This window comes from Stigmatopora argus, chromosome 6, assembly GCF_051989625.1.
Source record: "Stigmatopora argus isolate UIUO_Sarg chromosome 6, RoL_Sarg_1.0, whole genome shotgun sequence".
Classification (NCBI taxonomy): domain Eukaryota; kingdom Metazoa; phylum Chordata; class Actinopteri; order Syngnathiformes; family Syngnathidae; genus Stigmatopora; species Stigmatopora argus.
Window position 1 is genome coordinate 8883761 of NC_135392.1, and position 23921 is coordinate 8907681.

Sequence of the window (23921 nt, forward strand, 5' to 3'; positions counted from 1 at the left end):
AAGTATTTTGCTTGCATGGCCAACAGGCAAGGTCCACCTGCCTGACACGGGAAAGTCTGTCTGCCAGGATTGCTTTAAAGCTACTTGTAACTATCTTAAGACTTCACTGACCGACCGGCATGAAGAATCTATCACGGAGAGCTATGGTTTTAAGCCGCAAATGTGTATGAATTAGGTCGCGATATGCAATCATGTTCCAGACAGGTTGTATTAACAAGGCACAATTTGTAGTACAGCACAGCCCCAGGGTACAGAGTTGCATTTCATCTGCAGCAATTAAATGAAGAAATTTACATAAAAGTACTATAGTAAATATGTAAATTTACTGTTTGTAATGGGAGTCAAAAATAACAACGCTGTATACTGTGTGAAATCTTTTACAAAATGTATACATTAACTCACCAAAAATGGCTTCCTTTCACTTTAGCCACTAAGTTTAAAAACATGAATAAAATGACAAGAATAATGGGATCACAAATAAAATAAAAAATAAAAGGGATCTCTATAAATCTTAGAAGATAGCATTTCTGGACAAGGAAATTAATGTTGTTGTTCAGACTTTTTTTTACAGTTGGTATATAATACATAGCATTAAGGTGTTTTAACTAATATCCTTGGAATTTTTGATTATTTAAAAAAAAGGGTTTGAAGTTGTTTTGTCAGCTTTCATTCCATGTTTTGAATTTATTTTTTACTTATGGTTAATGGTATTGTTTCATTACTAGTGTCGACTTTCGTACTTTTATACAGGCATAGTATCACAGCTAAAAATGTGGTATTGTAAAAACACTGAAATGTACACAGATATATTTAAGGCTCACAATAGGAGTCAGCTTAGGCAACTTTTGAGAGCACAGATGCCCTCCACAACCCCCCAAGATAGCTGGCATTAGCCCCCCCAAAAAGGCAAAAGGAGAGACATAGACTGCGAGGAACGAGTGGCAATTTTGAATCCCCTCAATGTGGGACATTGACTAGTAGGATTATTGTTAAACCAACCAACAAGAAAATGAAGCAAACTCCTCACACAAAATGTTAGCTGCTTATAGAAAAGACAGTGAATTTTCCAACCACCCGAAATTGAGAGCATTGCAATTTTGTAAAATCCCACCACATCCTCACTCAATACTTTGCGCATGACATGAACACGCACCTGGGGAGCCAGTTGCAAACACTGGAGGACACACACTCGTTATATGAGAGAAGATTAAAAAACACATAAAAGACTTCGACTCAACCGTCACTCTATGGCTGTAGCAGATAAAAAATAATTATGGCCGTAATTACGATTATGGAAATGAGATTTGCCTTATCCGACAGGATCGCTCCATGAGGGGGGCTCCAATCTTCCACTCACTGCCCTCAGCAAGTTAAAACCATCATAAGTTATTCACAACGGTGACAAAACTGCAGATAAAGGTCACAGATGACCCAGGGAACTAAAATTTGATGGGAACAGGCCCCAATATAAAATGTGATAATACAAGGTTTTAGTATCATCTTTGCTATTTAATGATGGTGAGTCTCATGAGGCTGGAAGGGCAGGGAAGCTCTTTTCTATGGCTGTCAGGGGTCTCACTGCAGTAGCCGGCATAGCAACTGCACCACTGCACCTTAGCCATATTTATATATATATATATTTAGGGAAGTAACTGGAATTTCATTGTTCTAACAAATGGCCCACCCGCACTGGATTAATAATAATTTATGCACACATACAAACAGTTTTGAATCTGCTTCCGTTGGAATGAGAGTGTCATCAAAAGAGCCCCTTTGCGAGACTATCATTAGAGCCATGGCGGTGAGATTTACGCACTGATGCCACTTCAGCGCATGGCCAGTTAACCGTAGATCACACTGGAACGCTTCCTACACTTTAAATGTTTCCCCAAATATATGACTGGCACTCAAGCTATCATAGTTTGAGAGAAACAAATAGCCTTTCTTGTGGAGTTTTTTCGTGTGTGTATATTGTGACTAAACATCAGACAGAATGAACCTTTTATGGAATACAAAAAAAATTATGAGCTTTAAGCAATCATCATATGTTTTGTAGTCTAAGACTGACACGTTATATGAAATTTAATGTTTGAGTTCCGCTGGCATTTATCATTAATTCTTCACTTGAGAGCCAATACTAAAGAGGAATGAGAACCTAACAGACAGCAAAATAGGTGTTATTTTGAAAGAATTTACTATTTTGAGTGTACATGTAGTTGCACTTTTACTATTTTAATGGCTGTAGAAATACAAGTCTATAAAGGGTTTATAGTAAACTTAGAATTATTTATTGGAATGTTTTTGCAGAATATGAAGGCTGAAAGGATAAACGGCTCAGAAAATGAATGAATTCAATCCTTTTACCGGGAAATGGTTCATACCTCCTGTGCAGGAAATTTGATCAACATGAACACTGACGATAAAACGTCATTTTTTTCCGTCCGACCAGGAGGTGAACTTAGTCAATTGAACTCAGAAGGAAAGGGGGCAGCCATTAAGTAGTCTGTCTGTTTTCTGAATTCAAATATTTTCCTCAAGACTGATTTGACCAAGTAACAAATTCTAAATCACCAAGATTACTTTGCTTTGACCAAGTAACAAATTCTAAATCGCCAAGATTGCTTGTAGAGTCAATGGTCCTAAACGTAAGATATTCAGCCTTCAGTAGATCCTATATGAAAAGAGCCCAAAATGGGCAAGATGTCGCTACTTTTCTGAGCCACAGGGGCCTCGTGATGGTGCTTCTGCCTTTGGCTTGCACTTATACGGTACAATCTCATGGTCTCCATGGCCCACTTTTATACTTTCACTTTCGTATTTCATAATAAAACCAATAAGAACTTGTCTACATACTATGTTTCTATTAACATCCTCTGCTGGCCCCTGTACTCTTGTGAATTGATTTTTTTTAAAGAAAGCTGATGGCAACCTTGCAAGAATGATTTTTGTCCAATTTCAATAGTCATGGATCTGTGTGTTTCACCCTTTATTTTTGGATTCTCTTTGACAGGATTCTATCATTTATTCGGTGTATAAAAATCTGTCAAGGTGGGCCTTGAAGAGTTGTTTTCATAGTATTGAATGAGTTCTCTATAAAAGCTTAAACCTGCTGCTCATGGAGGAAGTTATTAACAAAAGAGGAAAGCAGAATATGCCAACCATTCCCTTTAGGTTGTGGCGACAGTAAAATGAGCAGAGTTCAGTCTCTCTAGTCACAAGTGATGGCCACAGAGGCAATTCCGTGGTGTCACCTTGACGGCGGCAGTCACTGATATCCGCCACCTGTCTGTCACCCCGTGGCAAGAGATGCGAACGCGAGCCTCCTCAATGCGTTTATCAATGGCGTGGCATGAGGACCGTGTCCTCTGCCTCATCAACAGCTTGCGTCGACAGCCGCCGCATTAGCATGCAATACATATTCATGTGTGTGTGTGGCTTGGCTGCATCGCCATCTCTTCTACACATTTTCCAGCCACTTTACAAAACAGCACGTCAAGAGACTTACAAAATCCCACACGGTCACTTAGGCATTCACGGCACGGTGGCCGACGACGACATCAACAGGTCTCAAGGTCGCCGCTCCGAGATTGTGAACGGTTTTAATTTGCCTTTGACAAATACATATACTTAGGCACACAACTGACTGTGATTTTGTTCTCGCTTCATGTTAACGTATTGAGAATGTAGAAAATGACTTGCACATCTGTGGGCGTTTGTCCGCATTTGTGTGTGTTGCCTTGGGGACCTGTAGACAGGTAGACTTCGCGTTGAAGCATCCTCCTACTTGAGTCCACGGGCATCTCAGTGAGAAAAGAGGCCAGTTGATGTGGGGGTTAGCGATTCCATGGCAGAGTGCGTTGTGATAAATAATGAATGCTTTAAGAACATGTATCTCCCAGAGCTTCCTGATTTCATTCCATCCCTCCTTTCCTCCATCCTCGCATTTGTTCATCCATCCACCCATATCGCCGCTAACAGCATGGACCATTGAGCCAGCTCCGACATGAATATTTCAACCCGGAGGTCGCTTCTCGCAGCCTTCTCTACGATCGTAACCACCATGGTTTAGCGGTAAGTGTTGACACGAGCGATTGACCCATAAAAATACGGACAAAACGTTGATAGCGAGAGCATTGGCTCACTGCGAACAGGAGCATGGTTCGATGGGAGAGGCGGCGGATGCTGTTGTGTTGCTTCAATGGACGATGGAAAAGAAGTTATTGTCCCCAAAGTGTTATGAGAGAAATCCATATTTTTTCAGGTTTCAAGTTGTCTCTCTAAATGTAGACTGTATATTCAGATGAATAAACTGAGGCTGAGACAATGAATGCACCTTATTTTAAAACAGCACACCCCTAACTCATTAACACCTAAGCACCGAAACAGATGAACTGACTTTTTACTCCAACGGACGCGTAGCACAACTGATGGATTCAGCATGCAAATGCAGCAAACCCTAGTTGGTTTCTCCATTTTCCAAAAGCACGAGCAGTGTTCAAATGATCAACTTTTGAATTCCATTCCACAAAAAAACCTTTCATAATCTGAAAAGCATAATAAACGGAGTCCGGTCTTGCAACATGTACAAATCTCAGAGCCGTAGAGAACAGATGAGAGTATTCAAGTGTAAACTAGGGCAAAAAGCTCCGGCACTGTTCCATCTACAGACCAGACAAGTCCCGCAGAGGATCAAGCGACCACCTAAATCTCTCATACCCACGTTCCTCTTTGTACTGTGTCGCACATGCACACAAACAACATAACACACCTGCTCTGGCAAGTCCTTAGCATCTAGTCCTTTCCGGTGTGTCCGGATCCAGTCGCCCGCGCTGGCAGAGTGAGGATCTCTTCGCACCCCCCTCCAGCCCCGGTGCGGATAGCTCACAGTTATAGACGCACTGACAAGTGAAAAGAGAGGGGCGTGGTCTCATACGGGATAAATACAAGAGGGAGGGAAAGAAGGAGGAGTGAGCTTCCCTCAATTTACAATTCAATTTCGCCAGGTTTTTTTTCTTCTTCCGGCGTCCCTCGTGGCTTTTTTTTTTTGCTTCTGGCTTTTTTTATTCTTCACCCTAACTGCTCTAAAATGTTGCCAAAGGTTTTTTTTTCTTTGGGGGACGGCTTTTTATCTCTAGCAGCGCAACTTTGGTCACAGTTTCTCATCTGACGACCAAGCCATCTGTGGGAGCCAGAGACTTTCACCTATTCACACTCTGATAAAGGCAGAGGCACATAGGGTTTGGAGAGAAAGAAATGGGAGGGGATGAGGGATCAATCTTAGAGGGGGCAAGGGGTTGGGGAGAGAACACTCGCACTGCCTGGCACTCACAAAATATTCATCAGGCTGGCACCTCTGAGACCGGCGAGTCCAGGCAACGTAGGAGATGGGGCTCACCGGCACAAAAATAGAAGAACACATCGACTTATCCACAAGCATGCAAACTGCTTCCAAGGGTGAGCTCACAAATTAAATCCCCAAAAACAATTTCCTTCTTACTAAACAAACAGGATCAATTGAGACGGGTAATCCGATGAAGTGAAAGAAACCGTGTGTCCCAAATCCCTTCTCCGCAATGAGGTTTTCCCTTTGGTTTTACGTCAGGCATTTCTCCCAAGAGCACGAATCACCTTCTAACCCTGACCGTGGAGGGAGAGGCAAAATGGAGAGCAGAGACATCCATCATGGTCCTGCACGGCCGTTCCATGATGGATGCAACTGTTTATCCCTTTCTGCAGGTTATTTAGATGCAGTCAACGCCAGAGAGATTGGTGATGGCGAACTCCCCGCCTTTCCAACCAACCACATTCTTCCAATCTATTATCGGAGTTTTGAGTTATTTTCTAATGGAAATTTGAAGGAGAGAAAGAAAAAGATAAATTGCTCATTCCCTGTTTTTTATTTCAAGGCCTAATATTAATCATTCCTACTTTTTTCAGCTAAGCCCAACTGATTTTTAATGTGGCTTTATGTTTAAAAAAAATCAAGGTACATTTTATATAGGTAAATTCAATCATTTGAATGTCATCAGAAAACATGAAGTGGACACAATTTATTTTGGCGATTCGCACAAATTGAGAGGCTGCCAGTTTGACACCTGTGTAATAAATTGAGGCTTGGAAATTTTATAACCTATTGTCAATGAATACGTAGCAGAGAACTAGCGCATTTCCCTGCAACATGAATATAAATGTGTTTAATATATATCCGTTGATGTTTAAGTCTGTGAAAACTGCTCGGATAAAAGACTCATGTACTAAATTTCCCCAAAATGCTGTTTTCCACACTATTCCCCAGAGACAGCCATGTTTTCCTGAGCGGTGCCGACATGCCAACACAGCAGCCCATTGACAATACTTAGGCCCATGGATTATTCATGCTCCAACTCTCTTGCTCACTTGCTCACTCGTGCATGCTCTTCAGCTGACTTCTAATTGGGTTTAGCATAGATCAACAGTTTGTACCTCAAATCTAACAGGACATGAACAAAAAAAAAACTCTAATGCAGAACGGGTGAATAATAAAGAAATAATAATAATTGAAAAAAAAGAGTAGCAACCAAAAATGAGGGGGTTTGGGCTTTTCATTTTCTTTTGCAGAAACAATAAAAGCCCATGGGAGTTTGTTTCTTTCCTTGGAACAAGTACTGAGTGAGACCTTACACAAAAACCATTCGATAAGACTGTGGCAGATGAATACATAATCATAAAGGATAGTGCAATGTTCCATCCTGCTGTGATTGTGTCCTTGCCTGGGAGTGTGTGGTTACAAATGAATTTGTTCCTTGTTCCTGTGCCAGGATGATAAAATATTCCCTTGTCAGCCGCTGCGAGAGGAGGGGTGCGGATGAGGCAGACCCCTCGTTCTACTCTATATTGGACCATCACACTCTTTCCTACTGCTCCAATTAATCTTGATTTCTTCCACTGTGACACAGATGCACTACTCCTTGTGTACATATTTGTGTGTGAGATGGTCATAATAGTGATTATTTCAGAAGGGGAATTTGGGAGCTTTCTTGTATTGTTTGGACAATTAGTATATCGGGGATGTCATGATTAAATTAACAAAAAATGTGGGCATTTAAAGTAGGGCGTTCGTTTGACTCTAGAAATCAAGAGAATAATGAGAAGGATCCAGTTTAGTAATCAGGTACAATTTAAGAAATAATTTCAATTATTTCACTCATTCTGCATCTAGCAACTTTTACTATGCGCACAATTGCACATACCGACATGAGCACATTCATTTAGTCGTTAGGTTATGTTTTTTATAGGATTCAATTGATTTGATAAGAATCGGGTATTGACTTCAAACAAGCTACTTCAACATTTTGCCTCAAGACATTTTCTCGTCCAGCATCTCCTTGAAAAATGTTGTTAATTATCCCTGATATTAGATAGTAAGTATTTTACCGCCGTAGAATATTTGCTCATTAAAAGGTGTAGTCATCCCAGACTAACCTCTTTTCTGGCTGTGGCACACCACATTCGCTTTTTTAAGGAGAGCGTAATACCATTTCTCATTAATATGCATCAAAACATATTTAATATACACCAGATACTCCTTCAAGATTAAACTAGCATGTTTATTATTTGTCATGTCCCAAGTGTAACATCAAAGTGTCACACTCATGAGGCGGCAAAGTCTATTAAGATATTGCATCCGCGACAATATTTTCAAAATAAAATAACGGATAAGGAAATGCATTTAGTTTTCGGGGGGATTTGGTAATTGGGATGTTTTTCATATCTCGGGGCACTCATTTACATATAAAAAGCTTTCGTAATCTGAAAATTTCGTACATAGAGGAATTCGTAAGTAGAGGAATGGCTGCATTTTAATGCCTTTGTGCTTCCTCGTTTACCCAAAGCTTAACTGTATAGTCAGCAAATTTCGGAATAAATAGACTACCCTATTAGATGCATAATAAACAATCCGCCTTAAATAATGGTGTATATTAGCACACACAACCCTGGTGTGTACTTTTACACACTCTCCTCTTTAATTCACTTAGCAAAATCCTCTGTATTCCTTCCAATGTAAAGAGAAACATTGTGAGGAGGTGTTTGCCTTTGTAAAAGCAGAATTCTATCACAAAGTGTCCATTCGCTTCCACTACAGTATGCACACACACACATTCACCTTCCCAGCTACATTATTCAAGCCCACTGCAGGCTGACAGACTGAAGAACCATGAGCAGACCGTGGGATCCACAGATCAAAGAGCTCTCCCCCCGAAATACGCCCCCCCATTCCCAATCAAACAGGCTTTTTCCCCCCAAGAGGTCTGCAATCTCAAGGCACGCAAGGTACTATGGGCCAAAAGCCAGAGTATCGCACTAGTACAATTAGCCGAAGCCGCTTTGACGCCGTGTTATTTGCATTCGTAACGTAACGCGCTAAGTGTAATGTCTGCCAAACATATTAATAAGAAGCGCTCGTGGGCTTGTCTAACAAGGCACCCCATTGTTTTCAGCATAAATACATTTGTAATCTGTTTAAAGCATCGAGATGGCGGCAAGAGAAGCAAAACTACTGGGACGACCAATTTCACACTGCGACTGCAAGAATGTTTGTCAGAATTTGTTCGGCTTGTGCATCCAACTACCATATTGGGTAAAAATGGGCAGGGTAAAATATTCACTGCATGCATCCACAGCCATATAGCGGTATTCAAGTACACTTGAAGGCAACGTTGTAATCTTTTTAAGTCAACTGCGAGACTGAAGGGCCTGAAGTGCAAATTAACAAACTTTAAACAAATATGTAAATGAGCAAGCAGCCGAGTTTGCTGTTCTCAATAATTAATTGCTTGTTTGTACCAAAATGGACCTTTCTTCTTGTGGCATGCAACAAGGAGTTGACAGGATTTGAAGTCAAACATATTTCCTGCATGACTGTGTTTACAGTTCTACTCCTGAATGCCATTGCAGGTCATTGAAGTATTGGAGGACATTTTGGCTTGGAAAATCATCTTCTGATTTTCTGATCCTATTCATAGGTGGCCACGTATGCATTTACAATATTTGGCATAATCAGAGAAACAGGTTTGCAACTGCGTATTTTATGAAAAGTAGCAAAAACTAAGTGTTTCTATTCTATGAGGACAAACAAAGGTAGTAACTTCAAATAACAAGAGAAACATTTAATCAAATCTAACAATTTGATGAAAAATATGAACAATTGAAGGCCAAACTTTTGCCTTACCCAGTTTCTTAGCCATATTGTCTGACTGTGGAGACACAAAGAACAGGAATCGGAGTGTTTATAGGCTGAACAGTTTTAATGTGCCATATGGGAGTTTGGTATACTCCCATTTTGGTTGTTTATATTGTTTGGGGTTTTTTTTACCCAGAGAAAGCAGCTGAACAGAAAAAAGTTCAGTGGGGGACAGAGAGAACGAAAGAACGGACAAAAGAACAGAGCGAACCCCCAATAATATGTCATCAAGCATTCTTTTCTCTTAATTAACATTTGGTCTCGGACAGGTAAGTTTTCTCCGACACTGCCTGTTTTAGGATTCTGTGGTTGGGTTATTTAAAAATGCAAGTACGGAAGGTAAAAATGTCCTCCAGTTCTTGAATGACGCACAAGCAAAACATGAAAATGTTTCACAAGGCACAGAGGGCACGGTAGGCATATGCGGGCATTTTAACAGCCTCAGCAGAGCGACGCTTAGTGCCCACTAAAACCATAGCAGCTTTTATAAAGTGCTTCTCCTTATTTCTACCCACTGGCCATGTCTGAATAGCTACCCTGAAGCAGCCCTGTGAGCAGACTAACGACAAGTAGGAGGATGAAATAACTCCTTCCCCCGAGAGGGAGCAAGATGATGAATTGTGTAAAATCGCAGTTGGCGATGCATTTTAAGGACGTCAACGCATAGCGCAGGAAAAAAAGCTGACGCTGACAGAGCGCGGGACGGCTTATTAAAGTCTGGCTTTCTGTCCAGCCATGTGACAAGTGGCCCCTTAATGAGCTGTCTGAAGTCAAACAAGAGAAATACCAACACAATAAATTACCAGGCTCATCGCTTCCTGTTTGCCTGCGCTCAGCTACGGCTGGGTAATCGCTCGATCTGCTCTGGCACCATCCAGAATGAGATTGTGTCAAATGACATCCTACAATCCTCGGCTTCATTTGCATGACTGCACTCAATGTCTCCAGTCAGACTGCTGGCGTGTTTTTCTGCAGTTAATTAGAATCTGGAATTAGTTTTCCCAAAAGAAAGAAAAATACAAGATGGTGGCACGCTCATTTGGAAGTGACAAGATAACATTTTCTACCAGGGTAATTGCTGAGCCGAGTTGGAATTAGAACTGGAGTGAAAAAAGGTAGTAATTCGTGTAGTGGAGACGCGAATACTGTGGTCCAATCTCTGCCTATTTAGCATGCAGTCGCGGAACTGTTCCCTCCGACACGGCAAACCTCATTATGATAGAGCAAACGTATTCACTGGAGAATGAAAGCTAATTCTCCTTAACCCCCCCTGCCCCTACCAAAGATATAGAGACAATTCTAAATTGGGTCTTCTGGGACAAGCGCTCATGAAGGTAAGAACTTTTCTCCCTCAACTCTTATCATAGCGCTTTTAGTGTGTAGCATACTGAAGGACATAACCTTAAACCCCCCTTTGAAATGGTGGACTCAGGTTCAGTACCGCCTACCCGCACCGGACAAACTGTCAAAGGGATGGAGTTCAAAAGGAGACCACTCGCCCGTCTACTCTTGCTGATACCTCGCACAGATAGTATACAGCAGTGGAATAGAACAGTGCATAACCTTTGGACGAGGACGGCGAAGGGAGACAAAAAGGGAGTGTGCAGTAGGCATACGTCCGTCCGTGAATTGACTCCGCAGCATGGGACGTGACATTTAGCAAGAACAGCCAAATGTCATGTCAATTAATCAGGAAGCCCAACAATCCCCAATGATCAATACTCTGCGGCCTCACAGCACGCTCGCACACCTCATCCGTGTCTGCAAAAGAGAGCTATTGAGGTGGAGTGCTTTAAATTGTATCTACCCTTCATAATATTTCTGCTTCTTCAGCTCGGACCCACGCGGAGAAATGGTAAGGATCCATCACGAACGCAATCAAAGAAGATGCCATACATTTTCCACTGTGGGGTGTTGCAAATTGCATTTGAATAACCCGCAGTCTAATTGACGGGAAAATAATGTCCTGACGTGAACTGGCGTCAACACATTTTTCACATTGAATGTGCTCTGAGCCATTATTGGTTGTGGTTTTATTCTGCCTCAATCTCTCCCTGGGGCGGTGAGTACGTATTTAACGCTTTCTGATAGCTACCCAGCGCTCCCTAAGGGGACTGAAACACTGGAACAATTGGCTCATTAGAAGTAAAAACACATCAAAACACAATGCGGATGGAAGCCCTTCACAGGAATGACAATGTCAGGGAGAGAAAAACACAGATGGATGGATATGAGACACTGGAGGGTAGTAGGCGTGGGTAGCTTAGACGAGTAGAAGAGAGGTAACCTAAGGTGCAAAATAAGTATCGGACTTTACTTTTCAACAAGAACAAGCTATAGATTCATGTGTATTTCAAATCCAATCCAAATAATACACGCATTGGGCATATTCCTCTATTTTTGCTGTAGAGTGACAGTCGGTTTGTGCATTCCAGATTTTAAAATGAAAAAACATTTGGTGTTCGTCAAATCATCAGAGTAGTGTAGTAGTGTAACATGTGCTGTTTGCAGAAGACTTTAAAACAAAGTATATATAGAGAATACACTGGGAGATACAACCCACTATTTATATATTATAAAAAAACAATCTCATCTTAAAATTTGCCCCACAAAATATATGAAGGACCATAATTCTAGTAAAAAAGTTTAACTATGAATGAATGACTCGGCACGCGGCATTAAGTCATTTTGGTTGACAAACAGAAAATACTCATAATACATATTGGCTGAAGTCCAGGGTATGCCATTGACCATCACTTATACATATATAGACACGCATTTGTGGGTGTATGTGTGTGTGTATGTGTAGGTACTCGGACGTTTCGTCGAAAGACGTTTGGTCCCCGGACATATACGCGTGCATGTGTATATATGTGCATGTATATATGTATATATGTACATGTGTACATGTGTACATACACATATATATATATATACATATACATATATATATATATATACATATATATATATATATATACATATATATATATATATACATATATATATATATATATACATATATATATATATATATATATATATATACATATACATATACATATACATATACATATATATATATATATATACACATATATATATATATACATATATATATACATATATATATACACATATATATACACATATATATATATATACATATATATACATATATATACACATACATATATATATATATATATATATGTCTTGGGGTTATTTACAAAAAACTATTTACTGCTAGCTAAAGTTTACAATATATTTTAAAAAAGGGTAAAGTACAAAAAGGAATTTTTACAAATGAAAGCGTAAAGAACAAAAAGAACAAATACCTGAAGAGGATGTTTTTGCACTCTGTGACCACAATTGCCAGGCCGTGCTAATGCATTGTCATTCCATTCCACAGTCAAAACAGCACTTCTGAGGAACAGCAAAGTCAATCAATTAGTCCCTTGATAATCATACTAACCACATTTGAATTCCCATTATTTGAAGTGCTTAATTAATTAACATCAAACAACAGCTTGCATTCTGTTTCCCTAGAAAGCAATTAAGTCTAAAAAATAATTTAAGCCACAGGTGTCAAAATCATTCATATTGTCCTATTTGTTGTGTAATAGAACAATACTTGAACAAACGATTAAGTTTAACTTCTAATTTTCCAAATATATTCTTTCATTCCTTTTCTGAACGTCTTGTCCTCAAAAATGTCACGGAGGGTGCTGGAGACTATCCCTAGGCACCCTGAATCGGTGGCCAGCCAATCGCAGGGCCTAAGGAGACGGACACCCAATCATACCTAGGGGCAATTTAGAGTGTTCAACCAGCCTACCCTGCACGTTTTTGGGGATGTGGGAGAAAACTGGAGTACCTGGAGAAAACCCAGGGACAGCATGCAAACTCCAAACAGTGAGGAGCCACCTGGGATCGAACCCTCGACCCCAGAACTGTGAGTTTGACGCACTAAGCACTCCGATACCGTAAAATATATTCATAGAGAAAATGCCAGTCCCAAATGTAAGGACACTAAAAATGTCTTCACATGCAATGGATGAGATTTGCTCTGACACATTGTGTACTATGGGAATGCTCATCTTTTTTTACCTAGATTATGCACGTCAGTTCAGTTACACTCAAGTGAAGCCACATTTCAGGTCGTTGAATGGATCTGGGGAAAAAAAGAAAACAAATTCGAACATATGAATGACCTTTAGTGACAGCCACATGTTTTTGCACCAAGGCCAACCTGTACAGGTTGTTGTTTTGATATTTTTGGGGTACTATGTCCAACCATCAACAAGTTATAACTCTAACTATAATCCCATTTGATTTTGGGCAAACTAGCAAATTCTTGACTGAACACTAGACTAGACAATTAGAGAGCATATTTAGTCATTAGTATTACGATTACATATAATTTAGCTTTTGAAATCTCTGGGAAAGCCCGTCCGAAATTATTATAATTTTAATCAGAGTGAAAATGAGATCCGAAACTCAAAGGAGCATTGTGTGCACCATCAAAATGGAAATAACTCCGAGACAGACCGATCCTTTGACTTTTAGAAAACATATTTGTGGGCTAAAATGCTACTTATAAGCCGTTTTGCTTACCGTTTTTGACGTCGAATAAACGCGTCTGCAAACGCAGGTGTTTGGCATCATGTTGATTTGTACCGCCCCCTGCTGTTCGTCAAGGGAGCATCTGAATAGTACAACTTTATTTTTAGGATTGTATTATTATTGCCTTAAAATGATAAATGATAATCACCACCAATTTCAACTTGCAAGAGTATTTTTATGAATTAATGTGAAAAAAACCATTATTCATAATTAGTCTTTCTGTGCCAGTAACGATATCATGTGGCCATTTAACTTAAAAGATGTAACCAACAATTTTTAGTAAACACAAAATGTATTGATTTGGATGAGGTTAAAATAACATTCTAAGTAGAAATGCTGAAATACAAAAACCTTTTCAAGTTATTCTCATTTTTGGAGTAGTCCTGTATGTTCATCTACAAAACAGAATACATATTTATTGTTAGGGTGAGCAAAATAACTTATTTTTATCTTCTAGTATTTTATATTTGAATTTATTAAAGTTATTTTTTCAGACACACGGGGGCGCTTCGAGTCCATGTAGTACTGTGCTGTACTTTCTACCAAACTGACCTCAAGTCATATTAAATGCCATTTCACATCAACTAAAGCAGACATTTTAAGAATTTTTTTTGCTTCTAAGAAGTGGAATCAATGTCTTTTCTGATGGTTAGGGTCAAAATAACATCAACATGACAGGTGAAAACTCCATTTAAGAGAAATGGTTTGTTTAGGCCGCATCTGTTCCTGAGGGGTGTGTAGTATTCATGCTGTGGGAAGCATTTTCTTGGATTACACAAATTCATCCTTGAGTTATGGGTGAGCAATAGAAAGGAGTAGAGCAATAACGTAGGTCCAATTTCCATGAGCCCACATCAAAGATCCGTGTTTAGTTTTCATTATTCCCCCAAGCTACAAAGGTCATAGGAAGGACACATTGCAAACATAAATGGTGACTCCAAGATCTCATTTCGAGTGCCTGTCTACCAATTGGAAAAGCACTATTTCGACTTTCTACTTCTCCTCGGGCTAGTCGTAGCTTTCGTTAAAAAAAAAGATCCTGAACATTCTGATTCTGCTTCATCGTCAGGAATTTTTTTTAGCCAACCATTTCTATTTTAGGAAGCAAAACAATAACATGAAAGCTTGTATTAACGGTTTGACAAAATATCGATAGAGCCTTAACATGTGAGACAACAACGTTGAGCAGCTCGTAATCTGTTGAAATGTTTTTGGGGGGGTTATTTTATTAGCCAGAACAGCTGTTTTCACTGCCGCTAAAGTGGATTTTTGGGCAGCAAACGGACCGAGTGAGTTGGACGGCTACCTCAGTCAAAAGGTTATGGTTTCAAATCTTGGCTCAGGGCCTCCTGGGATCAGATTGGATGTTCTTCTTGCGCCTGTTTGGGTTTCACGCTGCCAAAAGAAAATGCATGTTTTATTTTTTTCACTGCTCAAAATAGAGGACCGCGATAAGTATTAAGAGAAAATGGATGAATTAAGATGAGTATTATCCATTAAAAGTGTATTTTTCTAAATAAACTATGTAACGTCTTATTTGAGTGATGTGCTGTGGCACTTGCTCTGTTTTCCTTTGACCTAGCTCAAGGGGATGACATGGGAAGGTCAAGCAAAAGTTGGAAGGACCACCTGCAGATGGTAGGACCATTCAGGATGTCATAACATGGCCGTAAAAAATGCTCTCAAGTCACTTTGTTACAATACAAGTGAACACACTTGGAGGAGTTTACAGCCCGAGTGGATACGCACTAAGTGCTTTACGAAGTCAATGCCTGACAGGTTTGATAACCATGCACATTTACACTCCCACACCTGCACACACACACACATTTTTTGAACAATGACCTCTATTTTAATCACCTCAAATGATCTGGTTATATTTAGCATAGAAACCAAGATGATGAAACAGAACTCTGGCCTTTCAGAAAAATTGAGGGTTCAACTGATTGTTTCAGCTGTACACACAGGAGTTGTAACATTCTTTTTCTGGACTTTACATTTTATTTCTGTTTGCTTGTCGTCAACTCACACACAAAAAGCAAAAGTCTTTTCCTTGCAAATCCACTGGTGCAGCAAACAAATATTGGCGTTAAAACACAGCACAAGTCAACAAGTAAAATAAATACTGTAATTCTTCAACAAAGCATGATGTGTGGGGGCACTGAAGACCTAATGTGGTTTAAACTCTAACATATTTGACTGAGGAGAGCAAAAAGGGAAATACTGATTGGTTTTTTTCTTAAAATACATGTTAGGGTCAAAGGTGGGTGCCAGAGTTTTGGGTGAAAGGGATCTTTTTATGTCATAAATACTCCAAACAACAAAAACGGCCACATGGGAAATATGCAAGGCCTGTTTTTAATGAAACTTTTTTTTGGCCTATTTGGCTTCATCACAACAATCAAAACACACATACAAGCCGAAACCCATTACTTCTCTCTGGAAAACAGGCTGTGGATTTTTAGAGATGATGACTACTCAGTCATACTGTGTTTAAGTGTTTCCTATTGGATTTAATTGCCCTTTTCCATTCACAATGACAATAGTTGGATCAACACTGATGAGTTTAGTCACACACACACACATTAAGCGACGGGAATATTAATACTTGGCGAGGATTTAATTCCTCTTTAATTCCTCTCTGAAGATCAGAGTTGAAGGCCCAGTTGATACAGGTGGCGAGACCATGTCCAAACGTTCAACTCGTATTAAATCCAAAGAAAGAGCCCACCATTCAAACTAGGAACTACTACATTTGTTTTCTAATGGCTTCCAGAGAGGGCAGACACTAAGAGGCGCTATCCAGATGTTTTCCTTCTTGTACTTCACTCTCTCTTTCCTTCATTCTAAAATGAATATTACCTTGTTTTACCCAAAGAGCTGGATAATTTGTTCCATTTGAGGGAAGAAAACAGGGAGGCCGGTAGGCGACAGTCAGGCGGGCAGCCGCACAGGTTCAGGCCTTGTTGGAGAGTATCACATAGCCGCCTTTTATGACCTGTTAAACACCCTGGAGCTGAACGCCACCATTTATCCTACAGTTGTAGGGCACGGTGTGAATAAGATAGGGGTGAGCGTGTCCATAAAAAGAAAGCGTGTTTGTTATTAGGAGAGCAAATCGGACTACATGGACAAAAAGGGAGGCCTGTGTAAGCCTGCAGTAAATTACGCACAGACACTCCCGCCGGTTTGTTTCTTCTGTGACATTCTTGTGTGTAAATGTGTGATTGTGTTCTTTACAGAGGAATCCGCCAAGAGATTATTCGTGTAAATAAACGTTTTGTAACACTGTCCAATGGGAGGCCATATTTTTGTGAAGTGGAGTCCGTCCATCATTTAAGAAGATTAAAAAAAAATGTGTAGTATGGTAAAAGTCATACTTGATGATTTAAGATGTATTTTAGAAGTAGTATGGACTTCTAGTTGGATTTACCTTACTTAATAGTCTCATTGCTAATGCAATTGAATTGAGTTTATCTGGGCTAGCAGTCCTGTTTTCTGAAGGAAATAATGAAGATAGAGTCACATGGCAACACTAATGATTGGAAGCCGATTAGTCAAAATAAAATAAAAAATAAAAGCTCATCATACTGTACATACTGAAAGCAGGGCTGTCTAGCTAAACATTGACATTATTGGACCATTTACAACACAACAATATCTTCAGTGCTTATTTAGCTTCTGCTTCATTTTGAGTTGTGGATTTTGAATTTTGTTTGTTCTTTGCAAATTGCTTGTCACTTCCTGGCCACCACAGATATCCAATCTAATGTCTCTATCAGTACACAAAAATGGCCGAGAAATTAAAATGAACTAAAAGTGTGTGAGCATGAGTAAGATGCTCTTGATCCTGTCACGGTGAGCTGAAAAGGGTGTTTCTATTTAGAGATTACAAATCAAAATGAGCCACTGGTGTGTGAGCGATCATGTTTATCACACTGCTGTTTATATATGTCAGAGCCAATGTCCTTCAATGACTGATCTTTGGCTCTGATGTATGATTCGATTCCTTGAAAGCTCACTGGAGGGTCCCCCTCCTACTTTGCAGCTTTCACGGGGAGCAATAACAATCCCTTCTGTGATTTCTTCCACATGCACGTTGTGACACACACTTCATTTGGGGCTATTTTGTCCCTCATCAAATGTGCCGTGCAAAAAAATTAGACGGAAGAATGAGCGAAAGACAAGAGAGGGCGAACCAGACCTCTCCTTGTGTTTCAATTGCGGGGCGTCAGCTACGCAAACACTGGACGAAGGCTGGAGGGAGGCGCGGCAGCTGAGGCCGAGGGATGGATGGATATGGAGGTGGAGAGCGACTTAGGGAGGGAATGAGGCGCTAGGAAGAGCCGCTCAGTCTAGACTCCAGATGTGGAGGCAGCAGCAGAGAGGCTGCATTGGCCCCCACCAGGCTGCTCTGGGAGTATCCCCAGCACGTCCCCACGCCGCCTGTAAATCTGTCCAGCGAGGCCTCAGGCTGCACCGCAGCCACAAAACTCCTCTGCACGGACCCCCAAACTTGACTGGCCGGCGACAGAAAGACGCCAATGAGCCCACTGTTTTTCAGTTTTATCCTTAATTCTCTCTTTTGGCTACGTTTAAGATAGAAAAAGGCAAACTCCAATTCTCAGGGAGCCACTTTGTGACAGTTGCAACTTGAACAAGATGATGTAGTTTTGTGCATTTAAATAATCCTTTTGGAATGATGATGGACCAATGTCGTGCTTTTACTCAAGTGAACGACTACAACCAGCCTCGACTGTTGATTGGACATCTGTTGCCATCAATTTGCCTACTCGCACCAATTCTATTAGTGTCTAAAGAATCAATATCATCAGGAGATTGATGATTTACCTGTGTGTATATCAACAGATTGATTTCCATCGATAGATTTAGCAAGAATCCAATCAAATTGATGAGACTAGGAAAAGAAAAAGGACAAACTGGCCAAGCACAAACACAAATTGTACTTGTTATCTTGCGGAAATGTTTGGAATATTTTCTATAAACAGAGGAAAGAAAGAAAACCAAGCAAACCCAAAGTCACATCAATTCCATTCGTAATTCTACTTTCCATTTGGGTTCTGAACGCAAGCATGTTTTCGTGAGTGCAGCTGCCTGTAGATCAGAGGAGTGCGTTTTTGCTGCCTCTCCTCATTTTGCTCCACCACAGCTCATCTGTTGCCCTGCTCCCCAGTCTGACTGGCACCAGGGCATTCCTTCAATAGCTTCCCAACCTTCTATCCACACAGCACATTTACACAATTACAGATTCCCACTGGAAGTCAGTACGTACGTGCGTTCAATCCCTTTCCATCAATGCACACACATAATTAGATGTTGCACCATATATAGTAAGCAATGCAGACCACAAGCATGCGCTACAACGACCGCCAGTCTCATTGTAGTCCATCAGGGAGCTATTTTAAAGGAGGAGGAAAATGTCTTTTAGTGGCCCGGCGTTTAACACGTCCAAATCCAAATGAGAGGAACGGAGCAGAGCGAGGCCTTAACGCGTGGGACGGGTCTCACCGGCCCGGTGTGCCTGCTATTGTTCAAAGTGTGAGAGTCGACGCCTCGCTCAGCTGTTCAAACAGGTAGCGTGGAAACATCGGCGCCGCGTTTAAATGCATCCGGGTGTAGACGTCCTCTGAACAAACAGGTGAGCGCAGGGGAAAGATGCAGAGGTCAGAATGGCGATGAGTGTGCGTGCGTTTTGTTTGTGTGAACAGGTGAGCAAGCCGCCATTTGGAGTTCCGCCCATGGGAACGAGCAAAACAATGAAACACACAAATAGACACTCAGCCCAATCCCATCTGATCCTCCTAAACGAGTTCTTCCCATCCTTCATTGCAAATATAGCAAAGTTTGCTTACTCCGGAGTGAGTGTGTATTTGCACATTAGGGTTGTTTAAACACTTTAATTGTGTTGATACTCGTTGCAAGGATGCATCGAGAGCTTTCCCAGCATCGAGGCTCTGACCCGCTACGGGAAGCTCCTGGAAAAAACAGCTGACAGCTTGTGGAATTCTTCTGGACATGTGAGGTTAACTAGGCTTTAACCTCTGCTCTGTGGGAGCGTAAAACAACACATCTCTAAGTAGACCGTCACCAGAGGCCGATTGGAGAGTCACCTGAACCAAGTGGAATTTGAATGATGACGCCGCATGCAATATATGACAAAATATGGTACTCGTAGTCTTTTGTCCACCATATTCTCAAAAAAGTGGAAGCGTGCATAGACGATTGAGACATTGGTGTCGATCCCAACCACTCATTATATTGCTCACCATAATCAGGGTCAGGAGGTTGTAACCCGTGGACAAGAGGGCCAGTCAATCAGCGGGATGATGCAAAGAGTTAGACAACTATTTCAACCATGAACTTTGGACGCACGTGTTTGAATTGCACCGCCAACGTAAGCGGACTCATCAACTATTTGTTTAACCAGTTCTTCACATGACACACACACACACACACACACGAAGGTTGTGATTATTCCATTATTCGAAGAAAGGTATTATTTTGTGGCATTTAATTACAGACTTATGTTGCCAACTACTAGTCTGGCATGTTATCTGCAGAGTTATCCCTCAAGTTTGGGGATCTCCATCTGAAAACACACACTATGTAATTGGCCATGCCAATGCCAACAATACATGAAAAAAAGAAGTGGCAAAATTGGTTGAAAACATTCAAGTTTTTAGATTTTCAATTTGTGTTTCACTCAAAACCAGCTAGTGCCTCTTTGGATTATGTACTGCACCAAGTAATTGTGAAACATGCTCGCACTTTCCTCAGCCAAATTTACTAATCTTTCTCCCAAAACTGGTTGACAACATTTAAATGTCTAGATTTGTGTTTCGTTGTTGTTGTTTTTTTCCATGTTTGTCAAAAGCAGCAAACACTTCATCCTTTTCTGTTCTGTGTTTGGTCATTAGCCACCATCCCAGCGCTCTCGGGCAAATGTCCCTCTCCAAGAATTGGGCAAACCAAAAGGTTTTTTAAAAAAAATTACAAGACAGATGAGCTAAATTCAAAATTTTGCATTTCTATATAAATAGGCATATTCACACAAAACAAAAAAGTATCTTGCATGAGCCAATGCTCATCATTGCAAATCATAATTGAGCTTGAATGAAACCCTTTTTCCTATAACTATAGTAATTCCTATAGTTGAATTTTTTATGGACTTTCCCATTTGGGTGGCTGTTTTGTTGTAGCTCTGTGAGAAAGATTTTATCTAAAAGGAACTTGAAAGGCTACAGATAGCTAGAAACAAAATAAATTATCTACAGTAAACAAGTACTACCACTAGGTCAAAAACTCCCAGGCCCAATGCAATCTAAGGACCCCCCTAGCCCCCCATGCAACCCTCCACCAGAGGGCCACCTACACCATCTGAGATTCTCCTAGGGTCGTCAACAGATCGGAGTCTGTGAGTCTGTGCATGTATTTGCGTTTGTGTCTGTCATGCATGCATGAGCAATGCTGAGTGGGGGGGATCGCAAAAGACAAGGCAGTCAGTCAGAAGGCCTTGCGTTCCTCCAGTTAATTAGTAGCAGTGCGAGGCCGCAAACAAACCAGCACCAGCAACGGCGGCTTGGCTAGCAGTCCCCGTGTGAAACGACTGCAGGGGAGAGCATCTCGCGGGCGCTGACTCTGCAGATAGAGCCGCTCAAAGAGCTTATCTCGGCCGTCTGGCCTCGCCTTATCTGATGTGACCCCGCCGCAAACGCCTCCTGTTACACCATGTTTCATCCAGTGCACCGTGTACTAGCGCCTGCGTGCATTTTGCGGAATTTCAAAGTGTCTCGGAATGCACAAATGCTTGTTTTGGATGACAACCAGGCCAGAGTGAGCTTGCCATTAGTTGTAACCACGTGGAAAGACCAATGAGGGTCACATATCATAGAAGGCAATACTGTGTTGTACAGTAATATGGACTTCATCTGATGGGGTAGTGATTTACAAAGTGATTCATAACGGAGCACTGAATTGGATATGTTGACAATTGTTTTCACATCGCCCTATAGTTTGGCATGAACAACTGTCTGATTTGATTCCTAGGATTTTTGCTTACTTCCTGCACACAGCCAATGTATCTTTTCATTTATTCATATTCTGTCCCGCACATCCTCAGCCTATCCCAGCTGACTGAAGGCAGACTACACACCCTAGACTTGTCATTCGTCACCCAAAGGGCACACAGAGACAGCCGACCATCCGCACTCCCAATCATACCGCCACCGGCGGGAATCGAGCTCGCGTCAGACCAGTGAACCCCTACACCAACAAACGGCCCAATGTATCTTTGTACTGTAATTACATGAGAAGGCCACACCACGAACAACTGAGCTAATTCAGCTTCGGTACGGCGGTAATTGTTGTTGCCCACTGTCTAGCACAGGGGTGACCCCCGCTTCCCGAAATGCAAACACATGCAGATACAGATGCACATACTCAAACACATTAACACACAATGTTGACACAGCTTCAGCAGGGATGCCCCCACCCCACACACACACACACACACATGCACACACACATCATAACCCCCTTTGCCTTCTTGATCCCTCATCCTACATCGTCCCACACGGGCCTACACACACACACACATACACATTCACATACATGTACACACACACAGTGTGTGCTGTTTAGAGATCAGAAGCCCAGCTCGGAGGCCCCACACCTGGGCATGTTTGTGGAGGAAGCGGGCCCTGGGCGGGCTGCGCTCCATGCGCCTGTCGACTGGCTCCACCAAGTCTGGCCAGCTGTGCTCCTGGCCTGGCCTCTTGCTGTGGGGGCTGTGCAGCTGGGAAAGGCATGTTTCCCAAAAGGGGAGAAAAAAGGACAGACAGAGGAGGAGGCAGGGAGGGAGAGAGGGATTGGGGGGAGGCAGGACAGAGAAAAGAGGGGAAAAAATAGGCTTTAGGTTATTTCGAGATCATTACACATTCATCCATGGGCTTTCCTAAAGCATCTCCCTTTGGATGAAAAAACATACCTCTGTTGATTTAAGATTAGTTCTGGTAATGCTTTCCTGTTAATTAAAACATGACACATCGGAATATATACACACCTCACACACCCACGCACTCATTGATTAAATGTGTATATACTTTAGATAAGTCTAAAAAGATGAAGTTAAAGCCCTAACTTAATTGCCAGTGTTACAGCATTACATTTTTAAATCTTTCTGATAGTAAGATATAGAATTAATCAACAAATTAAAAATACTTTTTTTATATATATATATACCAGGGTGATGACGGGACACACAAAGATGTTTAAAAACATTGAAAACTGCTTTTTATGTGTTTGTCATTAAAATATTAAGGGAGCCATATGTCAATATTTTAACTACATTGTGCTCTTTTCCATGCCACATAATTCCATCTGATGCATTTCACATGGAATTATGATTATTATGCAATTATAATAAAAAAATATATAATAATAAATGACAGACTTTTTTCACCTCAACTATTATTTCATGATTTCTTAATGTGAAACACTAACAATTGAACAATTATGTCAGCGCTCATGAAATATTCCATGACATGGCAATTTTTGAGCCGATTAAAGAGACAAATAACAAATAAGGTGTCTCAGCATTTGCTATTTCAGATGTCACCCCTTCCCGTGTGTGTATTTAGTCCGATGCCACGCGGGGCTCCTGGGGCTGCACAGCTGAGCCGAGCGCCATCTCAGGAAGGGGAGGACATGTGGAAACGTTGCCTGCCATGTCCGCCTGTCACTCAGCAGTCATCAATGGTGAACCGTGCATGACACAGCTGAGAAATCAGGATAGCTCTCATCCTTGCTTCCCCAAGTGCCAAATACTACATGGCCTTCATTATTACGGCTTGAGAGGGAGATGACGCTGATCCTATCAGCGTTGCTCTTGTTTTCTCAAGTTAGGGAGGTGAAACAGCCAAGCAGAGGCTGTTAACTATTTAAAAATACACTCTGGCCTCACTGACAATACGGATCAATTTTTTCGCCGATCACCTATTTTTTAGTATGCACACTCTAATTCCATTTTATTTAAATCTTACAAGGATATCTTATG

The 23921-nt window shown here is 41.1% G+C and overlaps 1 protein-coding gene across 6 annotated transcripts in view; it reads right to left on the reverse strand.

Moving 5' to 3' along the window:
- The window catches only part of sulf2a (sulfatase 2a), a 48606-nt gene extending 31351 nt beyond the window's left edge, over nt 1–17255 (reverse strand). For 2 of the 6 annotated variants that reach the window (XM_077602628.1, XM_077602623.1), the window contains exons 1-2: nt 13331–13812; nt 12559–12646 (exon numbers count right to left, since the gene is read on the reverse strand). The gene's annotated coding sequence lies outside the window, so the exon portion shown is untranslated. Of the gene's footprint in view, nt 1–12558; nt 12647–13330; nt 13813–13837; nt 15082–15152 lie in introns of those variants that run through there. The other 4 variants (XM_077602625.1, XM_077602627.1, XM_077602624.1 and 1 more) reach the window with 4 other exon arrangements.
- Nucleotides 17256–23921: the final 6666 nt, after the last annotated feature.